General features: G+C 37.8%; 1 protein-coding gene across 2 annotated transcripts in view; it reads right to left on the bottom strand.

The window, feature by feature from the left end:
- Positions 1-14,548, bottom strand: part of IPCEF1 (interaction protein for cytohesin exchange factors 1) — a 96,523-nt gene that overhangs the window by 46,218 nt on the left and 35,757 nt on the right. The window lies entirely within an intron of this gene.

Consider the following 14,548-nt stretch of genomic DNA (forward strand, 5'->3'; position numbering starts at 1 on the left):
GTATGAATTAACCATGGACTTGTCCCAGATATGCAGCTTATGAGATAAATTAAAATTCTCCTGATAAGGCACCCAAATCTTTCCATGAGAAGTAACACGATAGAGCTTAGGGAAGGACAACAATGGCAAGCATAGGACCTGCTCCCGCCCCCTTCCCATCTGTGGAAAACACAGATAACCCATCAGAGTCCTCAGCATCCTGCTCCGATAAACCAGCACAGAAGATGAAACCCAATTAGCATTCTTGATGTGGTGGTCACAGCCCTGACTTTGGAGGTAGCCAAACCACATTCCTATCATGGATCTACCACTTACTGGCTGTTATGACTTAAATGAGGTCAGATAAATAAAACACTTAACAGACACTCAGCAAACATTATTTCCTCTCCCAAGTCTGTAGACAGTGCCTTGGGGATTCAGCCACAGAGCCATGGTTTGCAGAATCTCAGTCCCATAACCCATTCCTAGGAGTTCTCTCTACAAAGGAAAGACGGCAGAAGAAAATGATGCTTTTGAGGACATAGCATAAATGTCAATTTAAATCGTCAAAAATATTATAGGAAATGTAATCATTGTCTCACCTCTCTAAGAATTTGTTAATCTATATTTTATAAATAAAGTTTAACTGAGCCACAGGGAAGCTAGATTGTTTGTCACAGATAGAGCTCAAATTTCCTTTCATCTACTCTGGTGTCTGTGAGTAGAGAAATACAATCCACAAGATTAAACATAAATGAGTCAGTGGTTATCAGAAGATAAGTAGAAATTGATTTTGAAAATACAATCTTAATTTTAAAAGTTGACTAGCTATTAAATTAATTCCATGGTGCTTTTAGTTCACTTCATCATTCTGTTCCTTCTCTTATTGCCAACTAGAGTGCAACTTGCATTATTTTCTTCAGAAAAAAATAAACCATGAGACATTCAACCCTATGCCCATCTTCTATCACCTACATGATTTGATCTAACCAAATTCTTCACCTGAAATGCTTTCTTTTTATATGACTCAAAACTCAATTCTAGTGGGTACTTCCTTCTTTAAAAATTATATATGCCTATCTGTATACACCAAGTAAATATATAAGTTGATATATATATATATATATATTCAACTTATCTTTTGATGGGCTGCTTAATTACTGGATGGTAGTTTCACCAATTCTATCTCAAAGAGAATATAAAGTATATAAAAACACAGACTGTGTAAATCAACTTTTTGTACCCCAGCACTTTGGGAGGCTGAAGCAGGGGGATTGCTTGAGTCCAGGAGTTTGAGACCAGCCTGGGCAACATGCCAAGAACCCTGTCTCCAAAAAAAGTTTAAAAAATAGCCAGCACAGTATTTTACGTCTGTAGTCCCAGTTACTCAGAAGGCTGAGGCAGGAACATTGCTTAAGCCGAGGAGTTCAATGCTGCAGTCAGTTATGATCGTGCCACAACAGAGTGAGACCCTGTCTCAAAACAAGAACAACAAAAAAATGCTTCCTGTGGATTCTCAATTAGCATTACAGGAAAGTATAGTTTTGAAAAACTACGTTAGGTTCATCAACTCCACTTCTAACTATAAAAGTTGAGTATCCCTTATCTGAAATGCTTGGGACTAGAAGTGTATTGGACTTTGGATTTTTTCAGATTTTAGAATATTTGCATATATGCACTGATTGAGCTTCCCAAATCCAAATATCCAATATCCAAAATGCTCCAATGAGCATTTACTTTGAGCATCATGTTGGTGTCCAAAAAGTTTCAGATTTTGGAACATCTGAGATTTCTGATTTTCAGATTAAGGATGATCAACCTATATACCCAAAGAAATTGAAAAAAGGTACTGAAACATATACATGCATATTCACAAAGCACTACTCACAACAGCCAAAAAAGGTAGAAATAGCCCAAATGCCCATCAACAGATGAATGGATAAACAATTTATCACACAGAGCTACAATGAAATATCATTCAACCATGAAAATGAAGTACTGGAACATGCTACATGGATGAACCTTGAAAACATTATGTTAAGTGAAAGAAACCAGACACAAAAGATCACATAGTATATAATTCAATTTATATAAAATATCCAGAAGAAGAAATCCATAGAACACAGACTGGTAGTTGCCACGGGCTAGAGGGAGCAGAGAGAGGGGAGCCACTGTTTAATGGGTATGGAGTTTCTTTTCAATGCCATGAAAATGTTCTGGAACTAGACAGAGGAGGTGGTTGCACAACATTGTGAATGTTCGAAACACCATGAATTGTTCACTTTAAAATAGTTAACCTTATGTTATACGACTTTCATCTCAATTTAAAAAAATGTTAGGCTAAGGTGTTTTTACGTATTATATAAATTCCCATAATTGATTTAGAAAAAAAATCACTTATACTCACCATTTGTTCTACTTTCTCCTCCCATTCACGTCTATACTCACTGCTCCACGAACTCCATTGACTTCCGTGCTGCTAAATCCCATCTGCCCTGTTTAGTCCTCACTTAATTGAACTCTACCAGCTGACACCATAGCCCACTCCCTCCCTCCTGAGATGCTCACCTGTTTTGGCTTGTTTGACAGCACATGAGTGCTGCTCCCTTTTTCCTCCAGCTACTCATTGCTTTCTTGCAGGGGTCTCTTCTCCTGCCTGTTTCTTAAATGTCAGGGTTCTCCAGAATTCTGTCCACCACAGACTATTCTCTTCTCATTCTATTAATAATACTCTTTACGGCTGATCACGCACACTCCCATGGTTTCATGTATCATCATTGTACAGACAAATCCAAAATCCATTCCTCAAACTGGGATTCAACCCTGGAACTCCTGTCCCAGATTTCCAACCGCCTCATGTACCTGCTCACGTGGGTATTCCGTGGCTCCCCCAGAGTGACAAACCCAAGACCAAACTCACCATCTTACTCCATAAAATGCCTGCTCCTCTTTTTCCTTGTGTTCCCTACTTCAACGGGCAATATTGGTTTCTATCTAGTTGCCAAAACAGGAAATCTGGGAGACATTCCTGACTCTTCCATTCCCTTGCCAGCAGCCACGTGGATAAACTCAAAGTCGCTTCCTTGCTGCACTGCCACAGGTCTTCAATCCACCCGTTACCTCTCACCTCCTTCCACTTACCACTAACTGTTTCTTCAATTACTGCAAAAGTCTCCTGAATTGTTCTCCTTCTCTCTAATTCTGTTCCTTCATCCAATTTAGTGTCCCAATCATAGCAAATCTTTGCATCATGAACGATGAATGTTCTTCGTAACACTTGTCTAATGAAAACCCTGCATGGTTCCCATTTGCGCTTGGGTAAGGTCCAGGTGCCTTAGCAGAGGACGAAAGGCCCTTAATGATAAAGCCATGATTAATTCCATAATTTCATGTTTTCCAACACCCTGCCCCCTACTCAACCAAAACAAACAGAAAAATTAAAACAACGTAAAAACAATACTTCCATGAAGATGAATTAGAATTGGCTCCCAACTTAGGTCGTAATTAGTCTCTAGACAATTTATTTTCAGTACAAGAAGCCCATCTCAAGTGATGACAATAACAAAATCAGTCAACAAAAGTGAAACACATATATACATATGTTTTCCTAATGCATCAATGTAAAAGATAAATTGTAAATCTTCACGGGGACACATTCCTTTTCAGCATAGCTAAAATAGCTGAGATCCCTTCAAGTTGGAACCCAAATAAATTTTAGTGAGGACACCTTAATGTTTCCCCATTAAATCTTTTCTTTATAAGCAGAGCCTTTTTTAAATTGTTCTAAAGACATTTGAGCTAGATTCAAAATCACAGACAACTGTGTCAAAAGTGGTCCTTGCTTATTTGACTTGCAAAACATGCCTCAAAAATGACAATCACAGAGGGCAAATCCTGAAGGAATGACAATTTTCTTCTCTTCCTCCTCCCACCCCTCTCAGATCTCTTGTTGCCTGTTACATTAACTAAAATAACTCTCTTGAATGATAACCTTCCTCTTCAATGGTTCCTAACTTTCTAAAAAGTTTCCTGAAAGCTCTGTATTGATACTTGCAAACTTCCCTCTGCATCATGATGTAATGAAAACCTTATTCTCTTCCCAGAGGTCTCAAACTATACTTTGGCCACTGTGCAAATTTGTCTTACCAAATCTAGTCTTAAATTTGGAAGCAACACACCACATTTGACTTTTTCATATGACAAGTACTTTGCAAAATAGGAAAAATGACTGGTTTTTTTGGGGGGGGAGGTTTTGAAAAATGACTTCTTAAGACCTGGAGAAATGATAAGTGACATATATTCCAGGGGCTAAGTAGGCCAAAGAAAACCAAACCATAAACGAATGAACAGTAACATATGAATTATTATGTATTTCAAGATAAAAAAATAAGAAGTACAATTATCTCTCTATTTTCAATGAAACCATATTTCCTTGACTTTAAAAAACTGATTGTTTTACACTTCAATAATTCTAAAACCAAAAGGCACTTTAGAATCTATGTATATTTTCATTGTAACATATTCCCCCTAAAGCCTGTTATTAAACAAATTATAGGTCTTAAAATAAATACAATCTTAAGTGTGAAAGAATAGTTTAAAAAAATAAAGGTTTCTTTGTAATATACTTTTGTGTTTATAAGTGAATATGGATTTGAAATTCTTGAAATTACTTTAAGTAAATTTAAGAGAGGTTACCCAATGAGTATCAGAATCAAGAGAAGATGCAAAACTCTCCATACCTCAAAATATATCTGTTGTTTTCTCAGTTCTGCCCTGAAATCCCTGGCACATTGAAAACATAAATTCTAAACAGAGCCGAGTTGCCCATTGTCATACCACCTTGGAACAGCGGTCACTAAATTCTCACGGTACACACAGATTTGTGACCGCTAGAGAAATCTGAATTATATTCTCTAAAATACAAGCTAAAAATAAACTGAGATTGAAAAAAACGTAAGATAAAATTACTTGTTAAAGTTCTAGTTCCACAGAGAAATAGTCATTCTTACACACTGCTGGTGGTAATGCAAAATGGAACCCAATGGAAGGAAACTGGGCAGTAACTAGCAAAAATGCATTTACCCTTTTGACCCAGAAATTCCACATCTGGGATCTGTCCTAAATATACCTTGGAGAATATGAGTAATTACATGTGCATTGCGGCACTATTTGTATTTTCCAAGGATTGTAAAGAATGTGAATGTCTATCTATCATCAGGGGAGAGTTGAATAAACTATGGTATCCACACACAATGAATAACTTTGAAAAATGACACACATATAGAGTAATCTCTAGGATAGGAGTGGGGAAACTGTGGCCTTTTGATTGAATCCAAATTTTACAGAACAAATCCTTTTATTTTTATTAAAATATTTTTGTCTTTTATATTTTTGTTTTATTTTTAAAATGAATGTATTTAAAATACCAAAGAATAAAATAAGTTTCAGTAAAATAATCCTCCCAGATTGACCAGCACAATTAGAACATTAGTAAGCCATAAGGGCTAAATTGACAGCTGCTGTGCTCATGATCTAGTTCTAACTTCCCCCGCCTGACTGGCGCTACAACCACCTGAGGCTGGTCGGCAAGAGTTCATCAGGTCAAGTACATCAGTCTGTTATCAGCTTTTGACATTGGTGCACTGTGGTTCTGTCTGAAGTGGAATTTGTGCATAGTTGCACAGCTCAATGATATTTTTAATTCTGTCCACTTAACAGCCCATCATGTCAAAGAAGACTAATAGAACACTGAAGGACGAAAACAGATTTTTTAATGAGGATTGGGAATTACAATATTATCTTGTTTCTGCTAAAGATAAAATGATTTGCTTGCTCTGATACTGCAATATCAACATTAAAGAAATTCAATGCTCATCAGCATTAAAACACTCATAATGACTACAAATATTTTAAATTAGAGGGAGAGGCATAAAAGTTTGTATTGCAGAAATTTAAAAATGAAAAGCAAAAGCAAAGACAATTCTTTCAAGCAGCAATAAGACCTAGAAATAATGCCACAGGAGCAAGTTATAAAGTAGCTTATATGCTAGGGGGAAAAAAGGGAAGCCATTCAGTGATGTAGAAATTGTGAAAGAATGCATTGTCGAAGTTGTAGGATGCTTAGACACTGATAATATTTCAAAGTACAAACAACTGCCTCTTTCAAGGAGAACCATAACTGATCAGCAGCATGAATTAGCCTTCAACTTAACAGAACAACTTCATGCAATACTTCAAAAGGAAAATTTATATTATTCCATCATTTTGGATGAATCAACTGATACTACTGACTCGCTGCAGGTTTTATATTTCATTTAGGTCATAATAGAAGATTTTCTTTGCTGCAAAGAGTTACTCACATTGGGCACTCTTGCAAACAGAACATGGGGAATAAATATCTTCAAAAACTTTCAAGATAAATTTCATGAAGTTGGACTGAATTTGGTAAATTTAGTGAGTGTATGTACAGACAGTCCACCTTCCATGACAGGAAAACATGAAGTGTTTGTTGCACAGATAAAATTATTAACAGATCCAGACGCTCTCATTTCTTTTCATTGTACTAATATCTTGCACCAAAATCTCTATGCTGAAGCTACTATTTTAAGTGACACTTTTCAACAAGTTATAAGAACTGTTAACTATTTTCATGCAAATGCAACATGACATCGTCAATTTCATAACATGCTAAAGTTGAACAATGAGGTATTCAGTGTGGATTTGCCATATCATTCTAAAGTGTGTTGGCTACTACCGGGACAGGTGTTAGCCAAAATTTCATCTCTGCAAGAACAGAGAGTTAAATTTTGTGAAGAACAGAATCAGCAATGTGAATTATTGAATGAAGATTTCTATAGGAATGCAGCATTTATGTGTGATAACACGTCAGATCAAAATGACTTGAATATTTCTTTGCAAGCTAAAACTAAGTCTATATATATGTGGCAAAAAATCCAAGCATTTGAAAAAAAGCTATCTTTTCCAAAACATTTCTTCTTCAAAAAGAAATTTCTCGGATTAACATTTTCCCCAGTTGGCAAAGGGCATTGAGCACAATGATATATGCGAATCATTTGAAGAATATGCAGCTGTTATAGACCTCTTAATTGGAGAATACAATGACAGGTTCACTGACTTTGAGAATCATGACATCACACCCAAATTAGAATTTCAGCCTCACCTAGTTGATATCACCAAGGCACCTAAAGAACTACTGAGGGAATTAATTGAGCTCTTAGTAGATGACATTTCAAAGTCATGGTTTGATGCTAAGAAAGAGCCAATTGAAATTTGGAAAAATGTAGTAGAATATTCATGCCTTCAGCAACATGTCTGAAAAATGCTTTCTTGCTTTTCAACCACTTATTGCTGCAAATCCACATTATCCTACCTAACCCAAATCAAGACACACTTACGGTCACAAATGACTGACACCCATTTAGAGGATCAACTGCAACTGTGGACCTCCATGCTGCAACCAACTATTCAAATGCTTTCCAACAAAAAGCAGACACAACAAAGTCATTTAAAGGTTAGTTAACTTCAAAATTAACAAATAGTTTTCATTTTTTGAAATTATTAAGTACATAGTAGTTAGATTTTTACAAAATAATGTACATGTTTAAGTATATATAATTGAAGTTTCTTGAATGTGGCCTTATTTGGTTACAGCTAAATTAACTTGGCCTTCCAACACGAAACGGTTCCCCACCCCTGCTCTAGGACATAGTGGGAAAAGAAGCGAGGTGCAGTGCAACATACATAGTATGCTAATTTTGTGGGATATGACTCAATATACACATTTGCCTGTATTTGTAAAAAGAAACAATGGAAAAATAAACTGAACAAAATAAAACAGGAGAAGGTGGGAAGAGGATAGAGAACAGAGACACAAGTGAGACTTACCTGGTCATAACTTGTTACATGGCTTTGACTTTGGAATTGGGTATATGATTGATATTAAAAAAAAAATCAAAAACAAAAAAGGCAACAGCCAAAATTAAAAGCAAATAGAAACAAATGAACCTCATTGAATGTAAACATGATGATATAACCCCGCACAAATAATAATTACCCTAAGAGACTTCAGAGTACAGGATTTTCATTATAGTCTGTGCCATACAGTCTAAGGACTTTTAGTAGTGACATTGTTATTATCAAGTTTAGATAGTTTGGGTAGTTTTTCTCCACTCCTCCCCACAAACTTCCACAGAATCTAAAGCTTCCCTCCTTTTCTCCATACAGTAGAACCCACGACACTGCAACTCATCTCCCTCTTCCTCTCAGAAAAGGCAACATGACGATTAGCACCCCAGGCAATCTACCTCCTGCAAGTGTTACAGAGCCACCCTTATCAGCATCAGCCCTGACAAGTACTGCTCTGAAAGCAAAAAAAAAAGATCAGGTTTTTTTTTTTTTTTTTCCTTTCTTTCTTTTTTTTTTTTTTTTTTTTTTTTTTTTTTGTAGATACAAGAAGCATGTCTGGCAATGAGAATGGTTGAAATTCTTTAAAGAAATAGAATTATCGGCCGGGCGCGGTGGCTCACGCCTGTAATCCTAGCTCTGGGAGGCCGAGGCGGGTGGATCGCTCGAGGTCAGGAGTTCGAGACCAGCCTGAGCAAGAGTGAGACCCCGTCTCTACTAAAAATAGAAAGAAATTATCTGGCCAACTAAAAATATATATACAAAAAAAAAATTAGCCGGGCATGGTGGCTCATGCCTGTAGTCCCAGCTACTAGGGAGGCTGAGGCAGGAGGATCACTTAAGCCCAGGAGTCTGAGGTTGCTGTGAGCTAGGCTGATGCCACGGCACTCACTCTAGCCCGGGCAACAAAGTGACACTCTGTCTCAAAAAAAAAAAAAAAAATAGAATTATCTCGAGTACCATCTAATATGAGCTAACATTTATCGAACATTTATGCCAGTGAGGTAGTACTATTATATAGCCTTTAGAGGAAAATTAATCCCATTCTGAATGCTGGAATTTATGAAACTGATCAGTTCTTTACCTAGAACACCAAAGTAGATTGGTATTATAATGCGGGAACTCCATGTGGGATTAATGAAGCCACAGAACTCAGGCCAAGACTCAGCAATCAGCTAAGCAATTCGAATCATGAGGCTGAGAACTTCCGCACAGCTGAAATAAGCCCAGGAGCTGACATAGGAGGCAAAGAGAGTCTGTGATGCACCACACAGAAGACAAACCCTGGATCTGGAATCAGAATAGCTTGACGCAAGCCTCTTCACTGTGTTATCTTAGGCAGAGCGCTTAACCTCTCTGAATCAGTGCCTTCACAGTGAAAAAGCAGATATAACCAGCTTCTCGAGGCTAAATGGAATCAACATAGATGTATGTAACACTGTAAAATTGTTAAAGCCATAAAAAATTTAAGATTTTATTATTGCTAATGCCTTTAGGAAATCAGAAAAAGGAACAAAAAGAAAACAAAAGGAATAACCCAGAAAGAAACATTGATGTAAAATAAAGCTTTTTGACCAGTCCTTGTGAGCGGAGTCCTCTGAATAGAGAGGGCTATTTCTGTGTCTCAACTCTCCCTGGTTTTCTTTGCATCAGATTAGTGGTTGGAAAAAAATTTTTTTTTTCATTTCTTTGGAGATCAATAATATTAGCAAGCTTGCTATATTCGTCACACATTATTTGGGGTATATATTTTTTAAAATATTGTTGCATTTGAGTTTATCTACTATTACCCTATGAATACAATTAGACTTTGACCCAGAGAGACTCTCTTCTTACAAAAGCCTAGAAATAGATATTCTACGTAGACAACATTTGGTAAATGTTTGGGGTAACAGATGGAAAGGCCGAATTTCCTACAGAACCCAGATATTCTTGGCATTAATTATAAAACTAGGCACAAGTGTTATCATGCTAATTGTGATGGTTCTGAGGATACCGAGGCTCCCACAGCGGGAGAGGAAAGGGGCTCTGAAGTAAGGAGATCACGGGTGGTGGGCACTCCTGGTGACGCCGCCCCAGGCCCCGGTCCTGACCACCCAGGGCACACCGGCCAGACTTCCCACTGCCAGCACCTGCATCTTTGCAGGAAGCCTCCTCCGGCTGCCCTATTCCACTCTGCCACCTGTGCAGAGGCGCTCAGGGATCACTGCCCCCAGGATGAGCTCTCAACCAACAACTGATGGGACTCGGGGTGGAAGCACCCAGCTCCCTTGCCCCTTGGCATGAAAACTCAAGGGTACGTGTTTTTCACAGGTTCTCACAGAGTCCCCAGCAGGATTAAGCTTTGGTCACCCAGAGTCACACCTTCCTTGCTAAGGAGAGCTTTACTAGCTAACTTCCCACCCTCTCTCACTTCCCTACCTACTCCCTTCCCAGGTATTTCCTGGATCACTTCCCAAATAAGCTACTGACACCCAAATCCTCTTCTCGGGATCCGCTTCTCAGAAACCTAAACCAACATGCCATTGTCCTGCAGAAAACATTCCTGTGCGTGGTCCCCAGGAACAGCCCAACTGCTCAGCACATAGTCCCTATTTATTATTTCCTCCTAAAAGTCACCCAAGGATATGCCCACCTCACTAGCACATTCGGTCCTGCTTAGGTGGTGACCAAGAGAGGCTGGCATTCTAGCTGGTCATCTTACCTACGTTCTTCTGTTCTCTCCCTAAGGAATTATATTTTATGAAAAATGAAATTACTAATGAACTTTCAGGTAGTTGGAAATACAAAGATAGTCATTACCTTCTGAAATGTCATTTTCAAAAACAATTAAGTGGAAACCTCACAATTTAGAGGAACTCTGTGTTATTCTCTGTGGTGTAAACTCCTCAGCACAGCACACCAGCCTTCACACATGAGGTCGTTCACGGTCTGCCCCATCCAGCCTCAGCTCTGCCCTGCTCTTTCAGAAGCCTTAAAACCCCCAGAGGTGCTATGGTTTTCACGTAGATGGGCTGGTCTCTTCGGCAGCATAGCAAAAAAAGGAAGAAAGTAATAAATAGGAAGGAAAGGTTTTAAATGGATTGGAAGAAATTTGACTAAATCTCACTATTACAGAATAAATATATCTCTTGCTATCCATGGTTATTGCAGGAGTCTGGGAAGAATAAATAAAGGTACAACATCTAAGAAAATTTAAAATCAGGTGGCTTCTCTTTCCATACTAGAGATTTAGGAGTCATAAAAATAAGGTTAATTCTTTTAAAATCACAGTCAGTATAACACATAATCTTGCTTTCACACACTGTATATCAAGCCTTTAAATATTTCAGGAACTTTCAAATCTCTTCAAGCTGTTTCCCTGAGTTTCATGAATATTTTTAAGATACTACTTAACAACAACAACAACAAATCCAGTTCAAAATTGGACAAAAGACAGTTCTCCCAAGAAGATACACAAATGGCCAATAAGCACACAGAAAGACACTCAAGGTCAGTCACTAGTCATTAGGGAAAGGCAAATCAAAGCCACAATGAGGTAGCGCCTCACACCCATTAGGATGGCTATAACAGAAACAAAAACAAAACAGAAAATAACAAACATCGGTGAGGATGTGGGGAAACCAGAACCCTTGTGTACTGTTGGTGGGAATGTCAAATAGTGCAGCCAGCCACTATGGAAAACAGTTTGGTTCTCAAAACATTTAAAATAGAATTACTGTGTGATCCAGCAATCCCACCTCTGGGTATAAACCCAAAGGAATTGAAAGCAGAGTCTCAAAGAGCTACCTTTATGCCCATGTTCATAGCAGCATTACTCACAACAGCCAAAAGGTGGAAGCATTCCAAGTGCCCATCAGCAGATATGAATGCTTCAACAAAACACGGTATCCACATATAATGGAATGTTATTCAGTCTTAAAAAGGAAGGAAATTCTAACACTTGCTACAACATGGATGAACCTTGAAGATACTATGCTAAGTGAAATAAGCCAGTCACAAAAGGACAAATACTGTATGATCCTACTTATATGATAGACCTAGGTAGTCAAATTTACAGAGACAGAAAGTGGAATGGAGGTTGCCAGGGACTGAGGGGGAAGGAATGGAGGGTTATTGTTTGAAGGGTACAGAGTCTCAGTTTTGCAAGGTGAAAAGAGCTCTGGAGATGCACGGTGGTGATGGTTGCACAACGTGAATGTACTTAATGCCACTGAGCCATGCGCTTAAAACTGGTTAACATGGTAAACTTTATGTTATGTTTATTTCGTCACAACTAAACTTTTAAAACTACTCTGAAATTATTATCTGTCAGTAAACGATGAACATGCATTTGCTACAGTAAGTTTTATAAGATTCAAAGTGTGAAACTATCAGTGGTTAACGTTCTGCTAATGAACACCATCTCTTTCACAGGTAACAGCCATCTCTTCACTTTTGTATAACATGTAAGGGACAGGAGGCCTCGAGAGGACCTGTGGTTGCCTTAGGCTGTCATGTGGCTGCAGCATCAGGGTAGAATCTGTCCTCCTGGTTCTGAACCCAGGGATCTATCTCTTCTACTACAGCATGCAATGTCCTTGTGTCTTTTTTTAAGACATTGTTTCAAACATGTCTCCCTAAATTCTGGCTCCTTAAAAAAAATTCATTTTTTAAAAAAATTTCCACTACATGGCTTCCTTTTAAAATGTTCTTGAAGCAAGCTTTATGGAAGATTAAACACAGCAGCACGGTGACAGATGAGTTTTATCAGTTAGCTTGTCTACAGAGGCAGCTAGGCCCTCTCTCTTAAAAGAGCTTGCTCCAGAGGGATGGTAAGTCTTCAAATAAAGACTTCTCAGGAAAATCCTCAAGTCTAACCAAAAGTTCAGCTTATCCCACAGGTCACTTCTCATTCTATTGCTTGGGAAAAGTGCACACACGCTTACCACTAACTGACGTGTTACCTGAACTCTTCCTCCGAGGTAGAAATGACAGTATTAACGAATACCAGTGTCTTTTAGTCCATTCTCTTGTCTTGTGGCTTGAAATCATCCTTTATACAAGGTCAGTAGGTATATTTTTAGAACCTCCAGCACAGGATAAGCCACAGTCACCAACGGAAACCATCTCTGGTGTCTGAAAATCCACAGCACAATTCTTCTACATCCTAAACTCACAACTTATGCACATTTCTTCTAAAGCACACATAAAATTGCTTTTATTTGTGTGTATGCTTTTGACTTTTTAAGATTGCTTTTAGCTGCATTTTATCTTCTCAAAGTAGCTTCGAATTATGTAGAGATAGTGTCTTAGTTGAAGTTTACTTGTAGAAAAATGGATGCATAGAGAGTTATATCACTGACTTATAGGTTCACAGCTTTATAATAAGGTACAGGACGAGAATCCACGTGCCATTTGTCCCTCATAGCATGCTGGCAAAATTCAATTCCCTACCTGCTTCCTTAAAAGAATGACTACATTATATACATACATGCATACATACATATATTTATACACATACATGTCAATATATTTGTACATATATATTAGTATTGATATACACATACATTTGTGCACATATAAATTAAAAATATATGATTTTATATTTAAGTTAGCATGTGTGCTTATGTATTCTACCTCCTCCTAGCTATTTTAAAGGATTTTAGAATAAAAGGCATTTCTGATTTTAAATTCTATGGATTGAAAAACTATGGTATATCCATATATAGTTCTTGCAGTCATTAGAAATGATGTTTTGGAAATATATGTATTGACATGGAAATATATTTATAATGTGTTGCGTAGTGAGAAAATCAAGTAACATCATGCATAGCATCATTTTATTTTTGGAAAACACACAAACAAATGTGTGGAAACATATAAACCAAGATGGTTACAGTGATCATGCCATGGTGGTAGAATCACATACGATCTTAACTCCTGTATTTCTTTCTGCCTGTTCATTGTCCTTCTTTTTAATTTAGCTTCTTATGTTTTCTAATGTTTGCAATAATGAGCATATGCTATTGTATAATCTTCTAAAGTATTTTTTTAGTTACTTTAAATTTCTAAGAAGCACGACAATGTATTCTATAAAAATAAATAATTAATTAATTGAAATGGACAGAAGTAGTGGAAACACAAACAAAAGTACTCTGCACTGTCCACCAGAGAAAAGAGAATAGGGCTGCCTCTCCCAAGTGGGTATTTCACTGATGTGAGCTAAGAGGACTATCCTCTAATACACCCCACCTATGTCACTAACTTTGGTATCCTCTTCCAAATCAACAATGCCCAAGCATATCACTATGTCCTGGGAACAAGACAAAAGAAACCAAGCATTCTCTAGCTCTTGGTGTTTCACAATTAATTTTGAAAAGTTTGGAAAGAATTGAAAAGAAAACAATATTGGTAACATAAGCAATTGTTCCCACATTACATGGAGTTAGCAACAAGAAGTTATTGTTAACTACAGATGACCTGACCATAAAGCTATGGCATGGAAACCATTATTTTAGAAATACACTCAGGAATCTAGCAGGGTGTGCTGGCACACGCCTGTAGTCCCAGTGACTTGGGAGGCTGAGTCAGAAGGATCGCTTGAGCCCAGGAGTTTGAGGCTGCAGTGAGCTACGATCATGCCACTGCACTCCAGCCTGGGCAA

Source organism: Lemur catta, chromosome 2 (assembly GCF_020740605.2).
Source record: "Lemur catta isolate mLemCat1 chromosome 2, mLemCat1.pri, whole genome shotgun sequence".
In the NCBI taxonomy this organism is placed as follows: domain Eukaryota; kingdom Metazoa; phylum Chordata; class Mammalia; order Primates; family Lemuridae; genus Lemur; species Lemur catta.